The following is a 24,440-nucleotide window of genomic DNA, read 5'->3' as shown; positions in this document are numbered from 1 at the left end:
ACTGCATGAAGCTTAGCATCTGACTGGTGGATCCTACTTTCAAGGCATTCAATTAGATTAAACGCTTTGCAGTTTTCTAGGCTATTCATATTGACTATCATATTCATCTTAATACTGCAAGGGATGCATATAATGCCATTCATTTTGCCTAAAATGTAATGTGAAAGCATTCCTCGGGTTCTACATATAACTACCAGGATGAAGCAGTCTAATGGCAATCACTGGTAGGCTGCTTAAATTACTGACTTCTTTATGTTTTCCGGGAAGGTATGGTAAGGGACAAAAACCTAACACTATTCCAGCTGATGAAGCTGCAAAAAATGGAAGCTACTACAGGATGGCACTTCACTGTCATTTTATAAAGGTCTTCCTTCAAGTGAAACTACCACATTGCCTCCTAATTTCTCTGCAAGCATTGAACTGTTACTATCATCTAAGCCATTTACTTGGCACTTATTTTTAATGCCTGTAAATTTCTTTTTAATGACATCTTTAGAAGTAGTAGAAATCATCTTGCTTTTTAAAGGCACACATTCAGGAGCCCAAAATAATAATAATAATAAAAAAACAGTTCTTCTTTCTTAGACTCCTTTTTCCCATTTGTGGCATCATACAAAGCATGTTGGCAATTATTCACAGGTAGTAACTTCACAAAAGATATGTAGCAGTCCTCTACAGTATCACCAATATCACCCACCAAGATCTGCTTTGCTTCCTCTACAATTATTTGTTTTTTGTCATCATTTAAATAGAAAAGAACCATTTTCTTTCCTTTTTTATCTCCTATTGTGTAGAGATTCTTTTTTACTTTCATGTCATTAAAAAATTGATTACTTCATCATTCATAGTTACTCCAGAAGCCATGATTCTTGGGATGGTAAAGGCTGTGGAAGCAGATCCTCACTCAGTGGCACTAGAGGAGGAGGAGGAGGAGAAAAGAGGAGAGAGCTACAAAATTGTTTTGTTACAAAGGGTTTGAAAGAAAAAATGAAAATATTAACAAGAAATTTGAGGGTGTGGGCTATTTGAAATGTAGAATTGTTAAGTTACATTGAAAATTAAAAGCTTTCTAGGATAAAGAGTAAGAGAATAATCTGGGCAGCACTATTTACACTTAATTTCAGTTCTAGCATAAAAAATATATGAGAGGATTAAGATAAAGAAAGTAGGAAAACAGGTAGGAACTCATCATTGTCAATGGTGTCAAATGTCAGGTGTCAATGGTGTCAAACTCAATTAGAAACAGCCACTAAACCACATAAAAGGATCTCTGTGGGCCACATATAGATCTAGAAAACCACATATTTTCTATATTTTATGGGAATTATATTTATTTTGTTAAATATTTCCCAATTACATTTTAATATGTTTTAGGCAGCACTCAGGAGGCAGGCTGTATGTTTAATACTTCTGGTCTAAAGGAATATACAAAGAGAGCCTAAATATAACATATACCTAAGAAGTCATGGTCTGACTGTGTCTAGGATATTTAATAATGCTAAATGTTGCAAAGTGATCAAGGAAGATACAAATGGAAAATAGCCATTTAATATCTTGTCAGAGGAAACTATTAGAGTTCATAAAAAGCACAATTTCTATAGAATTGTATGACCAGAAATCAAAATGGTGATGAAGGGTAAGAGGGGGAGGAGATCAAACAAAGTAAAGAGGAAGTAGAGAAAAGTCAGTTCATTCGCCAAATTCTACTCTGTTCAGTCTTCCCCTTCCTCCCATTATGGATGGGGCTACAGAGAAGGGGAGGATGACATTGTTCCTAGCCCTGGTGCAGATGCAATAAAGTTCTATATTCTGTCTCTCTCAAATTCTGATATTACCTCACAGAAATTCATTACAACTTCTCTTTCCTACTTACCTCTCTGCTTTATCTGGAGATGTTTTCCATTGTTTTTCAGGTGATTCTTAAGGTCCACTTGCCTGGAAACTTCTATGCTTCTAGTCTGTTAAACGCTTTGCTCAAATTTAGATAAATTTTATCTATACATATCTATATTATTTAGGTAAATTTTATCCTACAATCTATCAGTGAGAAGTTCTCTCAAAAAAGAAAACAAGTTTAGTTCAGCTTTACCTTTTGTTGATTTGTGTTCCTTTCTCTCAATTATTATTTAGGAAAAAAATACTTTTCTTTTCCCCCCATAGATGCACTAGCATTAACTCTCTACCACTTGTCAAAAGCCAGGGTATATCACTTTAAGACCAGATCTGTATACCTCAAGTATATACAGTGTACTTTGTGGGTAACTCAGATATATCTTTTTTTTTTAAACTTACTATGTTGTGATTGTCTACATGACCATAAGTGAAACAGAATCAGGCAACAAAGTCTACATCTTTATCACAAATGTTCTGTCTGTAATAGGCATAAGGACAAAGGAAACTTTAAATATATTATTGCATTTTTATATCTTAAAAAATTTTATTCCTATCTAAATTATCTAGTAATATGCATTTTGTTTGATTTTACCAAAATCCTTCTAAATAGGCAGGGTTTAAGTGATGTTATATTATAACATGATTACATTAACATGTTTTAGATGCAAAATACAGATCATTACATACTGTCATGAAATGGAGTATTGGATACAAAATCCAATGACTTTTAAAAAATTTTAAGTGGCTAATTTGTATTAATTTTTACTGTCATATCTTTTCTTTGCCATTATTACAAATGCAGTATTATTTAGCCTGTGTAAACATCTATACTAACCTGATTTATTTATTTACTCATTCATTTATTAATTTTGTTTGTTTATTTAACATTGATTCTCACTGTAATAATGTCAAAAGCTAATTTTCTCATTTGATCCTGAGGGCATTTCAATATTATTTAAAAATATTTCAGTATGAGAAAAAATACAACACTTTCAAAATGTAGTCACAAATGTCAAACACAATTGTATCACAAACACTGTTCCCTACAATGGCAGTCTTCTTTTTATAATGGTAACATTTTATGGAATTTTATAAAGGGCTGAAACCTACTTATTCAGAAAAGAACACAAATGATTATGAAGTTTAATTAGATTGGAGAAATTGGTTAAATCTTGGTTTACTGTAATGCAAATTAAACAAATAATTCAGACTTGACAATAAGTCAATTTGACTACATTTTCATTTAAAACTAGTTTATTTAAGATAACTTAGCGATCTGATAACAGCAAATATTCTTCTAATACGTAGTTGCCTTATACCAGCTACCAACGCAGCAATGTATGCCTTTTGTCTCTTGTTTTTGGTATAATGAATGGCCCATAAAAACAATAACTTTATAGTTATGCCATATTTTAATGTTTACAAAACCCTTTGCATACATTGCCTTATTTGATCTTCAGTGATATATTATGATCCTTTAAAAGTTAATGTTAATAGTATGCTATTATTACATGTTTTACATGGTCTTTTGGGTTATTTGTGATTTATATTTTTATGATCATGAAATTCCTGATTAGCATATTCGTAAATTAGTATTACTGGTAGAATATTTCTATTAAAGGATGGACTTTTGTTTCAATCAGTTCAATATAAAATTGTGATCCAGCCCATACTTCTTCTTCAAAATGCATTATTCATATGCAAGATCTTTTTAGGATGTATATGGTATTGACGACCTAATTTCATGTATACTTTTGCCTTGATAATACATATTTTTGTTCACTTTATTTTGCCCATGTGGATGGTTAGCTATGAGAGAGGATGATTAGGAAAGATCCTGATTAGATTCATGAGTCCTCTAATCAATTTGATAATTTCACATGAGTTGTGCTTCTCTCTTTCTCTCTCTCTCTCTCTCTTGCTCTCTCTCTCCTCCACCCTCCCTACCTTTCTTCCTCCCTCCCTCCCTCTCTCTCTCTCTCTCTCTTCCTTTGTCTCTTTCCTTGTTCAAAAACAGAGCAATGTGCAGCAAATTGGACTTGCATTCTGCTCAGGGGATATGGGTGGGAAACTATGCCTAGGAGCAGTTTCTTTTTTCATTGCTAGAAGCTTACAGGGGAAGTATACAATTTAGATGGCTTTATATATAGCCTGAGAAGGTAGTTCATGGACAACATTTGAAAATGCCAAAATCTTGTGTGTAAGTAGGTATTTATTTTTTCAGGCAATGTGTTACTATAATTTTAGTATTCTAGAAATACTAAAGTGATTTTTGTGCAACACCCCATGTAAAATCTGAATTTAACTGTTTCCAAGTTTGGCTGGACCTATATTTGAGAGTTCCCAATTTTGAATTCAAGAATCAGATCTTCAAGGAGAAAAAAAAAAGGTGTTTTTAATGCCATTTCCTTACAGAAGGAGAAAAATTACCTTCACAGTTCCTATACAGGATCCTATTTGAAAAGCAGATATAGTGAGTGACTTATATCATGTCAATTTGATGGAAGTGTGATTGCAATCCCACTTGTACAAAACCTCCAAAATATAATTTTCTTTTTTCTGTGGGGGAGGGAGAAATAATCTAAGTCACAAAATGTCACTGAGCCTCAAGTGTATTATGTACAAATTTGTGGAATCTGAAACATTAGAAGGTTAAAATACTGTCGTGATAGCAATCCCAAAATCTATTCCTCTTGTCTGAGATACTTCATATTTTCTTCTATTTTTTCAGTCTTTTAATTTGATTTGATTTTTTCTAGATTTATCATGGAGTCATTAGCTTCCACTTGACAAACTCTAGATTTTAAATAGTTATCTTCTTCACTGAGGTTTTGTATCTTTTTTTTAAAAAATGATTTGGCCAGTTCTGATTTTTAAGGTGTCATTTCAGGGCTTTTTGTGCTTTTACCAAGATGTTAATAATTTTTTTGCATTACTTTTATTACTTTTCCTATTTTTTTCCCTCTACTTCATTTATTTGATTTTTATATACTTTTTTTTTGTTTGTTTTTGGTAAGGCAATTGGGGTTAAGTGACTTGCCCAGAGTCACACAGCTAGTAATTGTTATGTGTCTGAAGCCAGATTTGAACTCAGGTCCCCCTGACACCAGGGTCGGTGCTCCATCCACTATGCCACCTAGCTGCCCCCACATTTTAAAATATTTTTAAAGCTTTTCTAGGAATTCTTGTTTGACTTATATACACCTTGCATTTTTTTTTGAGTCTTTCCTTATAGGTGTTTTTAAGTAATTGTCTTCTGAGATTTGTTTGTTTGTTTGTTTGTTTTTGAGTTTCCCCTCTCATCATAGTAGCTTTTTATGTAAGGCTATTTTTTTTAAATTCTTTGCTCATTTATTTTTTTCCAGACAATTTCTTGATTTTTGACTTTATGTTAGATTTAGGCTGTGCTCATTCTTGAGGTGGGGGAGTGGGTTGGGGGAGGTCTTGGTAGGTGGATGTCTGGCCTGAGCTTCTATCTTTTATGAGATTCTATTGATTTTATGGGTCAGTGTGGGCCTATAAGTTTTTAGTGCTTCTGAAGTGCAGTGGTACAGGCAAAGGTCTGGTCACTGCCCTCCTGCTTTGAGCTCTGGTCCTTATACAGGTAGGTCCCTGCTCCCTTGTGACTGTGACTAATCTTCTGTACCCTGGTACTGTCACCTGGAACTGGGTAACCCAACAAAGCTGCCAAATAGTACCTGGTCCTGAACCTGGTGCTAGTACAGAGGTCTCCTTCAATCTCTTTCTGACCAGGTGTTCAGTCCCTTTAACATTCCTGTGAATTACTGTTGCCCCATGGGCCATATCTGGTGACATTTCTACCATGCTTCTTCCTACCACACTGTGCTTTTGGCCAGTCCCAATGTCAGTGTCTATATACATCTTTTTCTGTCTTCCTAAGCTGGGCTGAAGTGGAAAAATAACTCACTATGATTTTTTTAATGGCTTTCCTGCTCAGAATTCAGTTTGGCCACATACACACACACACACACACACACACACACACACACTCATTCACGTATACATATATACATATGTGTTGGGTGTATTGGGAGAGGTTAGCAAAAATGCAGACTTCGTTCCACCACCTTGGTTCTGCCCCACATTCGATTCCTTTTAGTGGGTAACATTACTATTTTAGGGATTTTTATGTTTCATTTAACAATTATCCAACAATAATCCTTTGTGCTTTTTGTATTTTGGGTTGATGTGAAACAAAAGTAGTCTTATACTCAAAATAAACAATACTTTGGGTGTTTGTATGAAAGTTGGGAATTTTATTATGCACAATTTAGGAACCAAAACATGCAATATATCATGAGCCTACTATCATAATCATTAGATTATCCATTAATTGACAGTAATAGGCCTCATGAATTTTATGTTTTGTTAGTATTTTTTCTTCATTTCTTTAATCTGGAGCAGCAAACCTAGCACTAAGGATATTAGTTCAAATCTTGCTTCAGACACTTGCTGGTACACTGGGCAATTCTATTGACTTTTATAAGTTTCAATTTCTGCATCTATAAAATGATAATACCACATATATCACAGGCTAGTTTGGGGAATCAAATGGGATTATATAAGTAAAGCACTTTGCAAACTATAAAATGCTCTATAAATGCTGGCTATTAATATTCTCATTTTTATTTTTTGTTTCCTTTTTTTGTGACAATTGTTCAGCAATTTATTTTTGCTGTCTTTCCCCCTCTCTACTTGGCATTTTTATTGCTATTTCAAGGTGATGAAGGGAAGATAGACTATCATTTGACCTCTCACACTACCATTTTGCTAAAAGTCACAAACATGACTTTTTCAAGTGTAGAGAGCCACTAATTATGTGGCTCAAAGCTATGAATTCAAAAATGCAATTCAAAAATTACAGTTCAGGATATGTACCTTTAAGTGGCATCAGGAATTATGTAGGTGGCTTAGAGTAACTAATGCCTAAAGCTTCTGAATTTTCTTTGATCTAACTCAATGTAGAGGATACAGTACTTTCTAGTACTTCTTTAATGGAAAGTATTTTCAGGCATTCTCCAATTCCTATTTTCTCTTTGGAGTTCTTTAATCCACTTGCTTTAAAAACTATAATTAGTTTTGATTTTCCCACATGTGTTTTTGTACTAATTCTTATACTCTTCCTATTCAAAGTCAGTGTTTTGTCTGTAAGTTTTGTTTATTCTGATTCTAGTGTACTGCTACAAAGTGTCCTCTTAACCCCTTCCAACCTGCCCTATCCCAGTTCCTTAAATGTAGTTAAAATATTAATTCATCTTTCTAATTAATTATGTGCTCATTCATTGATTCCTTTTTAAAATTTTTTGGTACCCTATCCTTCCTCCTTTCCAGGAAAAGAATGTGATTGAAAATCATAGCCTCAACCTGCCACAATCTCTTTTCAATGTACATTCTCTTTTCCTCACTTTTCTCACAATACATCTACCTCTTAATCTTCATTTATATCTTCTTGTACTCTATTCTTAGTTTTATCTTCCTATTCAATATCCTTCTTTATGTTTTCTATGTTCCTAATAATAGGTAAAGCTTCTGAAGTAAGACATGTGATCAGACTCTTATCCCATTTTTATGATTTGAAATTTGTAAATCTAATACACACATATCCTGATTCTTTTGCATGCATATATGTACTTATATAAGTATATATGCATTTTTTCATTTATTTTTATTTTAGTAGGAGCTTCTCCAATACATTATGTCTGACTCCAGAACTAACACTTCAAAAATTAAGCTGTAGTCTTGTGGGACTTACATTGTACTTATTGAGTCATGAACTCGGGTCCTTAACCTTGCCCTTACCATGATCACCCACTGGTTCTAAGGCCAGTATATCTAACTTTAGACTGGTCATTTAACCTCCCTTTTGGGTTGTGTTTTAAACTCTTTTGCTTTCAAGAATCATCTCATTCTTTTCTCAAATCTCCATCAGAGACATGCATTAATCCTTGGCATAACAAATCTTGCTTTTTCTACCTTTACAACTTCTCTTATATTAATTCTCTTCTCTCTACTCATAGCTGCAACACTAAATCAGACTCCCATCACTTCCTCCCTGGACTACTGCAATAAATAGCCTTCTAAATTGTTTCCTGGCTTCAAGTAACTCTTCAATCCATTCCATCCTCTGATGAATTTCCAAAGTTATTTTTTTTAACTGTAGTTCTGATCATGTCACCTTCTATCATCTAACTCAACAAGTTCCAGTTTCACAATAGAAGTAGAATTTGAGTTATCTTGAAAGAAGCCAGAGGAATCAAATGGTGGTGGGGAGGGGGCACACCATTCTATACATGGCAAATAACCAGTGAAATGCTTGGACACCAAAGACGGAATGATATATTTCACAACCTTCAAGTAGGTCAATTTAACTGAATTATAGAGTCTGTGGAAGAAAGTAAGGTATAAGAAGGTTGAAAGGAAGTTTCCGTATTATGAAGAGCTTTAAAATATCAAACAGAATATTTGATATTGCCTACTTTGTCAAATATAACATTTCATCTCTCATGCCTAAAACATGATGAACTCTAAATAAATGCATACTTAAACTGACGTTCCTTCATAAATAAAGATTTCATTTTCCTTCTCATTTCAAAATTTGTCATATGGAATTGAATTTTTGAGATTCAACCAATATATTTCTAAGGATCTACTGCATTGTTCAATTAAAGGGAAGACTTTGTCCTCCTTGTGAAAAAGTTCTGCTCAGATTTCTGCTATTATTTTCTACAGTAAGGTATTAAAAAGTCATTTTAATTATCATGTGTTGTGGCATGACACATAGTCCTCATGCTATCCCTAAACATCCTATCTTCAAGTTAAATCACTTTGGCTTATATGTACTGTGTTTTTAGAGAACATTGGATTTTACTTTACTTTTGCCCATTTTTCTCCCTAGTTTTGTGTTTTGAATCTATCATTCTCTTTTTTTCAGAGTTCACAATACTTTGTGATGATTCTCTAATGTGTGTTGCAAATTATCTATACTGTTTTTTCTTTTCATTATTTCACCTTTAGCAGGTTTGATTTGGGGTCTAATTGCCATTTTTAATAGCTTATCTTTTTGGTGGTGCTTGCCATTGTTCCATGTCTTCTGGGGAATTCATTTTTTATTGGGATTTTTATTTCACATATAATAACATCTTATGTGTCATTACCTCTTGAAAAATTACTCAGAGTCTTTCTTCTCTCTTTTTCTTCTCTTTCCAGTAGATATAGCACTGGGCTTTGAGGCAGGAACACCTGAATTCTAATCTAGCCTCAGACACTTACTAGCTTAGAGTAACCCTGGGCAAGTCATTTAACCCAGTTTCCTAACTGTAAAATGGGTAGATAATAACACTTCAATCCTAGAGTTTTGTGGGGATTAAATGAGAAATTTTAAAGTGCTTAGCACAGTACCTAGAACAGAGTAGGCACTTAATAAATGCTTCTTTCTTTTTTTTTTTGCTTCCTTCCTTCTTTATGAGTATTGGTTTTTTTTACTTGGGAGAATTTTTTTCTTTTTTTTTGGATTTCTGTCTTTTTTCCCTATTCTTGTACATTTTTCCATTAACTTTTCTTCCATTTCCTCCTTATTTTTTGGAATCTCTGTGTTCTGGTGTTGTATGAAATTTTTTCCTACTTGGGCTACTTAGGAGTTTAGTTTCCTTTTATAGGAGAACTCCAGAAAAAAAGTCTCAGGGGATAGGACCAACCCCAGTTAGGTGTTTAAGCAGACCTTTTCCATTGGCATAGAAGTCTGCTCCCCTTTAGTCAAATCTTTGTCATTGGCTTTTCTGTCTTTTCTCACCCCAACTGCCAGAATCACCATTATCTTCTTTTCCTCTGTATGGTTGGATTGGATGAAATTTTAATGCTTCTCATGGTGAGTGAGTACTTCTCATGGTGACTCACAGACTGAGTCAGCACCATGGAGGAACAAGATCTAGCCCAGGTGTCTGTGAGAGTACTTTGACTAGCTTCATTTAGGAGTGAGAGTGAGATGAGGATGGAGAAAAAAAATAAGAGTTTTCCTTTTTCACATTCTCTATTGTTTTTCAATAAGGTTTTCCCTCACCAACATTACTGTTGTCTTATGTTTTTATTACTTCACAAATTTGTTGCCCTAAATTTGGCACGTATTCCCTTCTATTTCGTTGTTGGATTTCAAGGTTATGCAGAAAATGACTGTTGCCATCTAGATGATCCTGTGTTCTTTGATATAATCTTTTCCTTAGGCAAATACTATCTGTATAAATGCTGTAAAAGCAAGATGTTAGCACTTTCATTTCCAATATCTTACAATATTTCATTTACTGCTAGCCTTTCTCTCTAATCACTTCCAAGTTAATTGTTTTTTTTTTTTGTATATTCCCAAGGTATTGTACTTTAATTCTCATTCAAAAAAACTTCAAGGATTTGTTTTTCTTTTTCTATTTCATTTTGCTTTCTGTCAACATTTCTAATTTTTTTATCATTTTCATATGTAATTATAATAACAAATGATTTCATATTTAAATGAATGGAGAAACAAATCTTAACTTGTTTTATTGTATTAGAACAAGCTTTTCAAATAGTAGCAGTATCAAATAGTCCAACCCAAGTATCTGCTGGTATTTTGCATGAATGATGTCTTCACTGATACCTTTGGGATTTCTTAATTCAGTGTATTCTTTTCACAATTATGAATCTTGTGCATTAGTAGTGAAGCATCGGTTACTTGTGTAAAATACATATCACACACATAACCTTTTGTTAAAAAAAGAAGTAAAAAACATCATGGGTTTCATTATAAATAATAAATATGCCAGATGCCTTCAATGTGCCCAGAATGAAAATAAGGGAAAGCTTATACAAAGTTTATTAATATACTGTTCACTATTCTCAATGAGGTGTTTGATATGTAAAACATGAAAACTGGAATGGAAGTTGTCAGATAGCATCAAAACTTAGATGAAAGTGCCAAAAGGTCCATGGACATTTCATTAAAAATGTTTTTGTTTAATTTATACAGCTGTTAACAAAATAGTACAAGAGCAGAGACATGGTAGTGGAGGGAAAGTTCAGTTCATATCTTTTCACATCTTGAGAACAAATATCAGATGGAGAGTAGAACAATGCTAGCTCTAGCTTTCTTAGGTATAGTGAGACTCTGGACTAACTGTCACAATTCACATTTTCACTAGCAGGTTCAGTTACCTAGAGGCCTAACACTAAAGGTTCAAGCACCCATTCTACAGTGTTCTCCCCAATATTATCACCAATGACTAGTGTTGCAATATCATTTAACCTGGTGGTATTTTCTCAACATAATTGAAAACCCATTGAATATTAATTACCTTTTACAAAGCAATATTTACTTAATACAGCAAGAATAGAAATATAAACTCACCCCACCCCCCTGCAAACCTGGACACACTTCCCTATATTATGGGTGTCAATTGGAATAGTGAGTTCAAACAGAAAGCAGTTGCCAAAATCATTTCCACCACTGAGTTCTTGTTTGGGTTGAGAATATTGATGGATGAGTCACTATCTTACTTGCATGGCACAGTGTCCCAGATGCTGGGTAGACTCTGTGCTGGACTTGTTTATTCACTTCCTTCTTCAAAGTTGCATATTTCCAGGCTCATCTGTTGGATTTTTTTTTTTTGGTGAGGCAATGGGGTTAAGTGACTTGCCCAGGGTCACACAGCCAGGGTCAGGTATCTGAGGCCAGATTTGAACTCAGGTCCTCCCTACTCCAGGTCCAGTGCTCTATCCACTGTGCCACCTAGCTGCCCCTTCTGTTGAATTTTTTAATGGTTCCTCCAACTGTTAAGGACTGACAAGGCCAGGGACAAAAGGAAAGTAGACAAATTGAGGAGCCCTCGTCCCAGAAACAGGCTTGCCTAGGAGGCCATTGACTCACCAACTGGATAAATAAGAAGAAGGATGTCTGCCTTCCTATATCCAGATAGTCTTACTGACACCTCCTGGACAACAGAGAGAAAAAGTGGTCAAGTTTCTCTCTTGGATAATTTTGTATGCCCACTCAGTTTTGACCCAGCAGCCATTTGTGGATTTTCTACTATACACATGCAAAAACCTGTCACAACTCTTTACAAGCTCTGCTTCAAATACAAGACCCCCTGCATGACACACCATTATGCTTTTCCAGAAGCAAGCTCACCAAATCGCCAATATGGGTTAGCAAAAGACAGTCTACATTGTACACACTGAAAACTGAAACCCCATTGGCCAGTTCCCCATTACAATGGTGAAAGAAATGACAATGTTATCATGCCATCAAATGTTAAAACTGAGAAAAATATCTATTCTGTCTTCAGTTGCCTTAAAGATCCTTTCTCAAATTCTTTCCTTAATCTATATGACAAAAAGAGACATCTTTTGCTCGTGTTTTGTTTAGTTTTTGTTTGTTTAAATAGAAGTGGAGGACTTCCTGGCATGGTATGAATTTGCTTATTCTGAGTTCCAACAATGACTCATTGCTTTTAATATCATATATTTATTGAGCACTTAGTATATGAAAAGCACTGTTCTAGACCTTTTGGTGGTACAAGGAACATGTAATATTAAAATATGTAGCATATTTATGTAGTGCTTAACTATTATTAACTGAAGGTTTTTTTATTTGTTTTTTTTTAAATTCAGTTTTATTTTCAGTTCCAAATTATTTTCTCCCATTTTCCTTTTCCCCCATTCATTTAGAAAGCAAGAGAAGCAAAACCTGTTAAAATATAAGTAGTCAAACCAAATAAATCCCTAGATTAGAGGAGAGAGAGAGACAGAGAGAGAGAGAGAGAGACAGAGAGAGAGAGAGAAAAGAAATATGTTGTAATCTACTCTCAGAGAATCCATCAGCTCTCAGTCTGGAAATGGCTAGCATGTTTCATCATAAGCCCTTTAGAACTATGGTTGGCTGTTTCATCGATCAGATTTCCTATGTCTGTCAAAGTTATCATCACAATGTTGTTGTTATTGTATAAATTATTTCTCTGGTTCTGCTCATTTCACTTCTCATCATTTTATAAAATACTGTTCAGGTTCTTCTGAAACCATACCCTTTAAAGTTTACAAAGTGGTAACATCACAACAACTTTGTGAATGATAGTTAGTGTAAGTATTATCCTCCTTTTATAGATGAGACAACTTAAGCTGAGAAAAATTGCATGAGTAGAGTTGATTTTCAAATCTATGTGTCCTGCTTTAAGAAACCCACCAAAACCAAATTGGAGTTTAACAAGAATATTAATCTTGAAATATTTGAAAGACTAAGGGCATCATTTAAAAATTCACCACAATGATCTCCTAAGTAACAAGTCCTCCTTTTAAACAGCATATTTAGTTTGTAAATTAGAAGATAAGGAGGCAATAGCCAAAATTATATTGTCAATATGATGGACGTGGGAGCAGCTGAAATCATTTTTTTCTAATATGAGTGTGAATGAGGGAGTAATGTTTTGTTTTGTTTTCCCCCCCTCATCTCAGCTGATAGAGAGCACCTGCACATAAAATCTGATTTGGTCTGTGAGAATTTTCAAAGTGAGGGAGAGAAGGACCAGGGCATATTAGCAGGAGCTTAATCTGTTCTTCCTATCACTTTGGCAGCACAGAGGCAGTCATATAGTTTTGTATCCAAGATCAACTGTGACTACTCTCATAAGGATAAGGCAGAAATTAAATGTGTTCACCTAAAAATCATTGATATAAACTGACAGTTCTCACTTTACTTAAGAGGACCATCCTCTATGTTTTGACAGCTGAGTGGGGGAGGGAGGAGCACCCTGCCTGTGGAGAAAGAGGGCTGAGCACAAGGTTCATAGACATGTGGGGGCAGGGGCCAGAAAAATGAGAGCAGGAGGAACACTTTGGGATGGGGTCAGTTATATGGGGCCCTGAGAGGGCACAGACAAGAGAAGACCCACAATGATATGGGGTGGGAGCAGGGGCAAGGATAGATAGAGGCTATGGAAGACAGACACAGGCACAGGGAACAGGGCAAAGATGTTCCCTGTCAACTCTGGAGGTCTGGAACCAAGCCCTGGATCCACTCACAGTAAACCAGTGTTCTGTTTACAAGTTGGTTCTTTTGCTTTCATTTAAAGTGTTTTTTTTTTTATTTTTTGGGGGGGGAAGACTGAGAGCAGGAGAGAGAGAGAGAGAGAGAGAGAGAGAGAGAGAGAGAGAGAGAGAAAGGATAACAAACAGTATTGTACAGAAGTTTTTATCCTGGAATCTGTGAACTTAAAAAGATATTTGATAACTTTATTTACCTCTTTTGTAATCCTATGGATTTAATTTTACAAATTTAAGAACTTTATTCTGAGAAGATGTAAACAGGCTTCACAAGACTGTCAAAAGTGTGCATCATCTACATATACACACAAACGGTTAAGAACTCCTGATCTATACACTGACCTTGAATATAGGTTTTGCTAGATGAACTTAGATTATTATTTTAAAGGTATATCAGTATTTACAACTAGAAAATAAAATGAGTCTAGATACTATTCAAGAAAGCATTCAGATATTGCTTGTATATATATTTACAGCAAATTTTCATAAACACAAGAATTATATTTGTTAAAGGCCAGTTTTAATAACAGGTTATGAATCTGAAATGCATGTATATATCTATATCTATATCTACATACACATGTATGTATATATACATAAATAGATAGATTGATATACACATATCTATGTAAAACATATCTATGTTTTACCTATGTTTCTATATGCTTGAATTTAATCTTTGAGATTTGACTGGATACATAATGGGACCATGTTCAGACTGTGTGCTTAGCACTAAGAACTGAACATCTAAAAGAGCAGAACAAGTACATTGTCATCAAAGCATGCAAAGAAGCCTGAATGGAAGAAAAATCAGTCAAACTTGTGCTGCAGTCTTGACAAGCCTAAAATAGATTGGCAAGAATAGGGCAGGAAAAAAAACAGTCAAATCAGTCAATTCTATCAAGGCTGAAATTGAACAATCGATTAGGTGTAGGTATTAAGAGGACCCACGTTTGATTCAACTGATTTCTTAGCTTTGCTGTCATGGACACTCAACATTTGATAAATGCAACCTTGTTGAAATGTCGATGCTGTTGGATAAGCAGGACCAGGATCTCTGTGAACACTCAAATTTCAATATGAAATTGAATAATGTCAGTAAACATCATGCTTGACCAAATTGGTCTTGGCTTCAGTCCAACCTGAAGGGACCTGAAACCAAACTGAATCTATTCTAAATGTGGCAAAAATACATAGTTGGATAACTATTATTTGACTCCATCATTTTGTTGCATGGCAGGGATATCAGGAATATTTACTAATTTCACAATCCAGTGTAATCATTATTTTCCGGTAACACAATCTTAGAAACATGCTACATCTCCCTGTCCCATCACTCTTCATATTTTGGAAGTACACTTGAAGACTTCAGGTATTTATTTAATACCCAATATCTAATAAATCCTTTTTCTAGTGTATTCTCTCACTCTTAGTAGCCAGTGATTAGCCCCAGTTTCATTTCACAAATTAGCATGGGGTGGGGCAGGGTCAAGATGGCAGAGTAAAAGCAATGACCTGCTTGAGCTCTCCCCCAAACCCTTCAAAATACCTGTAAAAATGGCTCTAAACAAATTCTAGAGCAGCAGAATCCATCAAAAAACAGAGTGAAACAAATTTCCAGCCCAAGACAACCTGGGTGGTTGATTGGAAAGGTCTATGCCACTGGGCAGGGAAAGGAATGCAGTTCACCATGGACACGCAGGCAAAACAGGCCTCAGCTAACCTAGAGTAGGCCTGAATCACAGGCAGTTGGGCAGTTTCCAGACTTCTTAACCTACAAATGCCAAAGACAACTTAGAAAGTCAATAGGAAAAGTTTGTGACTGCGGTGAGAGAAAAGCTCAGTCCCAGTTCCAATTCAGGTGGAGCCCCAGGGCAGCAGCTACTTCCAGAGCTTCTATACCTTAGGCTGAGGGGGAATTGAGTGGCTGATGAGAGGGAGATTGCAGGGATCTCTTTGCTGATGCTGAGGCAGTTTTCTCTTGCTTTGCCTGGGCTTAAATCTGGGTCAGAGTTCTACATGGTGATCCTGGGGTGATGAGGAGTGCTGGTGTGATAGAGCTTGTTGTGGCAGTGGAGAGGGAATCCTCATAGTTACAAGGCAGAAAAGAGTGTTTGTGCTTACTCATAGACCAAAGCACAGGCCAGGAAAGGGGTAAACACCTCACCCTTGATCATACCATCTTGGAAGAACTGAAAACTTACAGGTCCCTAGAAGTATCTCTGAAAACAGCTGCACAAAACCCCTGAAGCTTGGGACAGTACATTCTCCACACTGGAAGCAGACCCCTACCTTGACAAAGAGTTTAAAACTCAAGTCATTGGCTGGGAACATGAGAAAATAGCACAAAAAAAGTCAGACCATAAAATCTTTCTTTGGTGACAAAGAAGATCAAAACGTACAACCAGAAGAAGACAACAAAGTCAAAGCCCCTACATCCAAAGCCTCCATCAATCCTAGGCCATGGAAGAACTCAAAAAAGGTTTTGGGAAGTAAGGAAGAGAAGTAGAGGAAAAATTGGGAAGAGAAACAAGAGTGATGCAAGAAAATCATGAAAAACAAGTCAACAGCTTGCTAAAGGAGACCCAAAAAAATACTGAAGAAAATAACATCTTCAAAAATAGCCTAACCCAATTGGCAAAAGAGGTCCAAGAAGCCAATGAGGAGAAGAATGCCTTAGAAAGCAAAATTGGAATTTTTGGAAAATGGAAAAGGAAGTCTAAAAGGTTACTGAAGAAAACACTTCTTTAAAAATTAGAATGGAGCAATTGGAAGCTAGTGACTGTGAGAAATCAAGACACTGTAAAACAAAACCAAAAGAATGAAAAAAAAAATAGAAGACAATGTGAAATATCTCATTGGAAAAACAACTGACTTGGAAAATAGATTCAGGAGAGATAATTTAAAAATTATTGGACTATCTGAAAGCCATGATCAAAAAAAGAGCCTAAACATCATCTTTCAAGAAATTACCAAGGAAAACTGACCTAATATTATAGAACCAGAGGATAAAATAGAAACTGAACGAATCCACTGATCACCTCCTGAAAGAGATCCCCAAAGGAAAACTCCTAGAAATATTGTAACCAAATTCCAGAGTTCTTAGGTCAAGAGGAAAATATTGCAAGCAGCCAGAAAAAAAACAATTCAAGTATCATGGAAACACTATCGGGATACCACAGGATTTAGCAGCTTCTACATGAAGGGACCCAAAGGCTTGGAATATGATATTACAGAGGGCAAAGGAGATAGGATTATAGCCAAGAGTCACCTACTCAGCAAAACTGAATATAATCTTTCAGGAGAAAAAAATGGATATTTGGTGAAATAGAAGACTTTCAAGCATTCTTGATGAAAAGACCAGAGCTACATAGCAAATCTGACTTTCAAATACAAGACTCAAGTGAAATGTGAAGAGATAAACAAGGAAGAGAAATCATAAGGGATTTCTTAAGGTTAAACTGTTTACATTCATACATGGAAAGATGGTATTTGTAACTCATGAGAACTTTGTCAGTATTAGAGTAGTTGTAGGGAAAAAATTTATATGTATAGATAGATTGATAGATTGAGGGCTTAGGGTGAGTTGAAGATGAAGGGGTGATATCTGGAGAATAAATTTAAGTGATGAGAGAGGATTATACTGGGAGAAGGAGAAAGGGAGAGGTATAATGGAGTAAATTATCTCACATAAACAGACAAGAAAAGGCTTTTACAATGGAGGAAGTGGGGGACTGTGAGAGGGAATGAGTGAATCTTATTCTCATCAGATATGGCTTAAGGAGGAAATAACATACACACTCTATTGGGTATGGAAAGCTATCCTACCCTACAGAAAAATAGGGGGGAAGGGGAGAAGAGAGCTGGGGGGATGAAAAAGTGGAGAGCAGACTGAGGGAGAGAGTAATCAGAAGCAAATATTTCTGAGGAGGGACAGGGTCAAAAAAGAGAATAGAATAAACACTGGGTGGAATAGGATGAAGGGAATTATAATTAGTTTTCCACAGCATGACTACTATGAAAGTGTTTTGCATGACTACATAAGAATAACCTGTATTTAATTGCTTGCCTTCTCAATGAGGGTGGGTGGGGAGGGAGAAAGGGAGAAAATTTGGAACCCAAAGTTTTTAAAACAAATGTCAAAAAATTGTTTTCACATGCAACTGAGAAATAAGATATACATACATTGGGACATAGAAATCTATACTGCCCTACAGGAAAATAGAAGAGTAAGGGGATAAGAGAAGGGGGGAAATGGAAGGGAGGGCAGATTACGGGAAGGGGTATTCAGAATGCAAGCTGTCTTGGGGTTCAGGGAGGGATGATGTGGAGAAAATTTGGATCTCAAAATCCTGTAAAAAATTAAAATAAAATATGCTACATAATCTCAAAAAAATTAACATGGATTAGCCTGTAAAGACAGCAATTTATCTCAACATTCAGCATGTACAAAATTTTTCTCTCAATATATCAGAGGCATATTCTCCCCTATTATACTTTAATCTCTTGGGAGACAAAAAATAGGTTTTGCATTGCCTTGTTCCTATATAGTTGATGTCCAAATGTGGCAACACTGCTTGATGAAACATGTCTTAGTTACCACTTTCATCCTGAAAGTCATTCCTAGACACATTGATGCTCTACTAACTGGTTGTAAAACCTGTCATGGATTTCATCTCATACTTTAGAGTACCTCCTGACCTTTCAAAGCTAACAAAATAATCACCATTTTGACTCTCCTTTACTTACAATTAAGAACAAATGGACAGAATGGAATCAGAAATAATGACAGGAACATGCACTCTCTGCTTCCTGCTATCTCTAGAGGAGAGAGGGATTGAGACCCCTGCCCCACTCACCTCAGCAGTTGATGTTCCTTCTATAATTCCAGAAACTGTAGAACAATCCTGTGCAAAGACAACTGGCTTTGACTGACTAATTCTCTGTGAATGTGGGTCACATTGGCCACATTGACTCCCTAGCCAAAGAGTCTCCACTACACTATGTCACTACTAAACTGGTAGCAAGTATAGATTATGAGCACAAGGTTCAAATATTTTCAAACATTTCCATTGTATATCAACATGCCTTTCTAGAAGCATGTTCCCTATTCTTTTACATGTAGTGGATTGCATCAGCACCCCCATTACACTGGTATGAAAACTTATTGAATTGTGAATGAACCTGGGACTTGAAGTTACATACATCACTATTCACTTAGCTCAAGAGAATCTGCCACTTGTCATTGTGATCTTTCTTGTCAAACATTCCAGAGAAACCTAAATGTTTATGTCTTTTAAGTCCAAAAGAAAAACTGGTATGTAGAAATATTATATTCCAGAACAATTTTGGGGAGGACATTTTAGTGAAATTATCAACTAACTAAAGCAGAATTCAGAGTAAGGGTCACCTTAGAAGAAAGTGATCATTGAATATGGTTTATTTCTTATCCTATCTCCACCTTTTTTAGAAACTGGGAATTTGATCAAATAAAGCGTATAGAAAAATGTTTAATTTTTTATGATACAGCAAATCTCTTTTTACTTTTTTTTAAGCAAAATTTAGTTAGCTGTTTCCCAGGAAAAGGGTACCTACTTCGTTGCCAGGACTTTGCTGCCATAAAAGTGCTGCTATACATTTTTAATTTATATACCATTCTTTCTTTGATTTATTTGTGGCATATATTTTGATATGTTATCTTTGTATCAAAGAGTGTTAATTTTTAACAAACTTGTTTGGCAAGATAAAATGATAATGCAGTTTTGAAGGCTCTGCTTAAATATAGTGTCTCTTACACATACTATGAAATTATACACTACAATGTAAGATGTTGGTAAAGAAATGACTCTGTTGCATGATCTACTGGGTATTGGGAAACATGAAGACTTATGTTCACATGCTTAAATGATTGATTGTTAGCTATAGTATATCTCCAGTGAGGAGTTATTTACAAAAAGTTACACAAAATATATCACCAAGCATATTCAAAGGGATAGGCATAGTGGCAGGAAGAAAGAGAGATAATAAAAGGATGCCTTAAATGGCAAAAGTATTCCCCATCACAATCTCCCAACCTTCCGAATTATTTTTTTTAAAGATGTTACCTTTCACTAAACTGGATAAATATTCTATAGAGGATTTAGGGAAAGACATTAATAATAATTGTGCAGAATGAGAAGATTGGAGGCACTGTCATCAGCATTTACAGAGGGTCAATGATAATGACATTAGTGATTGATCTAGCTTTTCCATGTGTCCCATGTTGCTGTTTCCATTTCCATATCAAATTATAGTTGGCAAGGTTTTCCTCTTCAACTTGCAAAATCCCAAGTTCAAATAGATACAGAAATATTGTTGTAACCCTGCACACACTCATTCACCCCCTAGTATATCTAAATATGAACTGGGCATTAGAGAATATTGAAAAGTTAAGACAGAAATATGTCTTACAGAACATCTGTTTATCTATCAATCTATGTATTTATTTATCTATCCATCTATCTATCTAGAGAGATAGATATACACGTACAGAATAAGAAATGTATTTTTCAGTAGAATCTATGTAGTGTTTAATTGATACCCACTTCTCTGACTCTAGCATACAATAAACATGTGACAATATCATTATCAATTTATTCAAAACATCAATATACAGTACTACAACATTTTCTCTGATGCTATAATAATCTGGATGGCTAAATGAGGCTTAATTAGTATTATTAGGTAGTTACCAAATGTTCGCTTTATGTTCAAGACCCACAGTTTGGTGAACCCCATAATATTGTACATAATATTATTATGTCCACTCCTGATAGCAGCCTATTTTGAACAAAAGCTGTAGCCCTAATTTTGTCTTGCCTGTGTAACTTTTTTTTTGCATTCCATTTATTCTTTCTTTATTTAGTAATTAAAATTTCATAAAAACTATCAATGATGTTCTCTTACATACAATGATTAATCTAAGGTAATATGATTTCAAGGAGCAAGGCCATATGCAAATAATTTACAAAATGATAAAAATAAGTAAAAAGCAATAAGCTAATAGCTAAATTTTTCATAATCATTGGACTAATTCTGTGAGTTCATCACTATTGGGACATCCTGGTAAGGAAATTCCCTATAACAATGCAAATTATCAATTCTTCTCTACTAGTCTTAGAGAGTTGCTGAAGGACAATGAGAGGTTAATTCCTTTTAAATATAGCAAAAATGTCCTCTCAAATAAAGTAAATCGTAAGACTTTAATAAGAAATTAATTTGTATTAATTGGCTACTTCTTTAACCTAAAATTCTGAAACATATTTTTCTAGTACTAAAAATTATATAAGATAAACACAAGAAAAGAGTTTTTCACATCAAAATAAAACATCACAAAAAAAGTAAATAATCTATTTTTATAGTAGAATACCCTAATAACCTGTCTTAATGGATCTCATTTGGCACATGACACACATAATATATTTCTTTACTAATGAATGCATTAGTTAATTGATACTTGTTTTAAGTTTTCTTTTTTTTTAAAGTTTTCTTTTTTTAAACTGCTTTGAAGACATAAAAGGGAAAGTTTAAATTTTATTCCTGAAATGAATAACTTTCCAAATCTGTAGTTTGTTAAACTTTGCAAAGGATTATTGAAGGATTACAGAATCATTTATATTGGAAATGTTTGAAAAATAAAATTGTATAAGTTAGACACATGATTAATAGCTGAAGGGAAAGGATGAAACAAATACCCTCTGGAGTCAATATCAGATTTTGTATTTCTATTTGAGGATGTCTGCAAACAATACTCTGATTTTCCTGGGATTCTTGTCCACTAATAATTCCTTAACCTCAGCTGGTGTAGAATGTAGAATACAGAGGAAGGACCTATGTTGAGCATATTAAATGCAAGGAATGAAAGCTAGAAGCTGGGCAATATTCATTGAAAAGAATCATAATATTTTGTTAGAGTCTAATTTGGAAAAGTCATAACTGAGGTTAATTGAAATTTTTCTCAGACAGTCAAGATTTTATTTGAGAAATGGGTATACATTCTCAAGCATTTAGTAAAAACATTAGTGTTCTAATTCTTTTTGATCTTTTTTACCATTTTATCACTCACAAAACTAGTAAATACTGGGTCATCCCATTAGTGACCTTTATAGTGCTTTCTTTCCTTCCTCTTACCAATAGACATCATATATGTGAGTACATAACTATATATATGTACATATACATATATGTGTGTGTGTGTGTACATATATACATACACACACATATATAGTTTGTTACATAGTCTCTCAAATTGAGCTTCCTCTTATAACACAAGAGTTCCTTTTAAGTATATGCTGTGTACATAATTTCAAAACTATCTGTCTTGGTTCTTCTTAAAAGTAAATAAGTAAAAGAATAGCATTTTGTAATGAATTGGAAGTCCTGGAAGATGGGAATTCTCTCTTTGACCTTAGGATGACATTGCCAACATAAGAGGAGATCAAACAAAGCATACTGGTTACTGTGCATTTGCAAAATTGTTCAATTTTCTAGTTCTGACTGGTGGAGTTATAACATGCGGTTAGAGCTCTGGCTTCCTAGCTGGTCACAGATGGAATTAATGCAGTGGAATAGAAAATATTCTCTGTCCCACTTTCTCTTGGTTATAATCAATTCAATGGAGGGTGCAAGGCTCCATGAAAGCAGAGAGCAGTGTACTCTCCCCTCCAAAGCTGACATGAAGTCAGAAATATATGCTGAGGTTCTTTTTTTTTTTCCTGTCCTCTTTTCCTCAAGTTTCCCTGCTCTCAGGTAAATGAATGATTGAAATAGAACTGAGAGTAGTGTGATTAACCCACCCGAGCAGTGGTTCACTCTGGTAACCACTTTCCTTATCCCTCAAGCAAAGGAGTGACTTGACCATTGACAATGCTGTACCTATTAGTAAAATCAATGGTGGGATGAATGTTTGTTGCTATCACTTTATGTTTACACCTTTTCTCACCTAGGACAAAGGTGTAGAGGAGAGCATATATGCCCATTTGGGGGATATTTCTGTACTCCAATCCTTGCTATACCTTTTCAGTAAATATCTTTTTGTAGAATTTAGTTGGTGTTAATTGGTTACATTGATAGGTACTAATAATTAGCACTGATGACACTGAGGCTTTATTAACTGGCACTATAATATTGATATTGGTGATAAAATATACTGGAATGTGGACTCAGGCCATTAGAAACTCTTAAATCCTGATGGACAACCCTGTGGCCTGGAGGGAGAGATGTAGCCATCGGTATCAGATCTGCTAATGTACCAGTGCATGTGTGGCTCCAGAGATTCATTACACTAGAATTCTTTGAAATTTAAGGTCCATTGATTGGCTGAGCCAAGAGGGAAGAGTAGAGAAGTACTCATCACAGTTCTACCAACTTGGCCTCTAAACAACTCTAAAATAATGCCTCAAATTAAATGAACAAAAGGCCTGGTGAAGTAATTCTAAGCCCAAGACAGAGGTTGGCAAGAAATGTCATTCTCACCGTGGTCTTGGTCAGCCATGCTTAAAGCACAAGGCAAAATGCACAATGCAGGTCACACCCCAGCAAGCCAGGAGCAGTTCTAGGAGGTGATTGCATTGGTAGCAGTAACAGTTTCAGGTCCTCTCATCCCATTGATGGTTGGGGGGTGGAGGTGGGAACAGGAATCAGACAACTGGTTAGAAGGAGATTGCAGGAGACCATTTTCTGGTACTGCATTCAGTACCCTGTTCCATTACTTATATGCAATTCCAATCATAGTCCCAGAACCAAAAGGAGGCCACAGAAGAGCAGGAGCCCTGATTGTGGTCACAATGACCAATTGATTTCTGATTACTCATGATGAAGAATATTGCCTACTCCTGACAGAGCTGATGTACTTAGGGTACAGAATGAAACATATTTTTGGATGTAGCCAATGTGGAAAATTGTTTTCTTTGACTATTCAGGTTTCTTACAAATGGCTCCCCCCACCTTTTTGTATGGGATGAAACATGTTATCTTAAGTAAAAAAAAAAGCAAGAAACAAGTCTTAAAATTTAATTGTGTGTGTATATATACATATACATATACATATACATATAAACATATGTGTATATGTATATTACACATCCTTGTGCAGATTCCAGGTAGTTGAGGTTCCATTTAAAGTCATTAAAAAAAATAAAATGTGAACATCTTTGTAAAGAAAAATAAATATAGTATAAATGCAATTTTATTCTGGGCTTGATATGAAACAGAACAAAGAAAACAAACTCACTATTAGTTATTTATTGATCTTTCTAGATTTCATGATTTTCAAGAAAAAATCATAAATGCTTAGATCAAGTCAGATTTAGTAATTCACTTAGTGTTAAATGGATTAAATCCATCTAAAGTAAAATACAAGTAAAGCTTAGAGAAATGCAGGATTCTTGGCTCAGTAAGTAGACAGATGAAATTCAGTTTTACTCAGCTAA

The 24,440-nt window shown here is 35.0% G+C and overlaps 1 pseudogene; it reads right to left on the bottom strand.

Annotated features, from left to right (window-relative positions):
* Positions 1 to 356: 356 nt before the first annotated feature.
* On the bottom strand, positions 357 to 864 carry LOC114029854 (annotated as a pseudogene).
* Positions 865 to 24,440: the final 23,576 nt, after the last annotated feature.

Source organism: Vombatus ursinus, unplaced genomic scaffold, assembly GCF_900497805.2.
Source record: "Vombatus ursinus unplaced genomic scaffold, bare-nosed wombat genome assembly UNPS02014942.1, whole genome shotgun sequence".
NCBI classification, from domain to species: domain Eukaryota; kingdom Metazoa; phylum Chordata; class Mammalia; order Diprotodontia; family Vombatidae; genus Vombatus; species Vombatus ursinus.
Note: the sequence above shows the minus strand (reverse complement) of the source record. Positions and strands in the feature narration are given on the sequence as shown.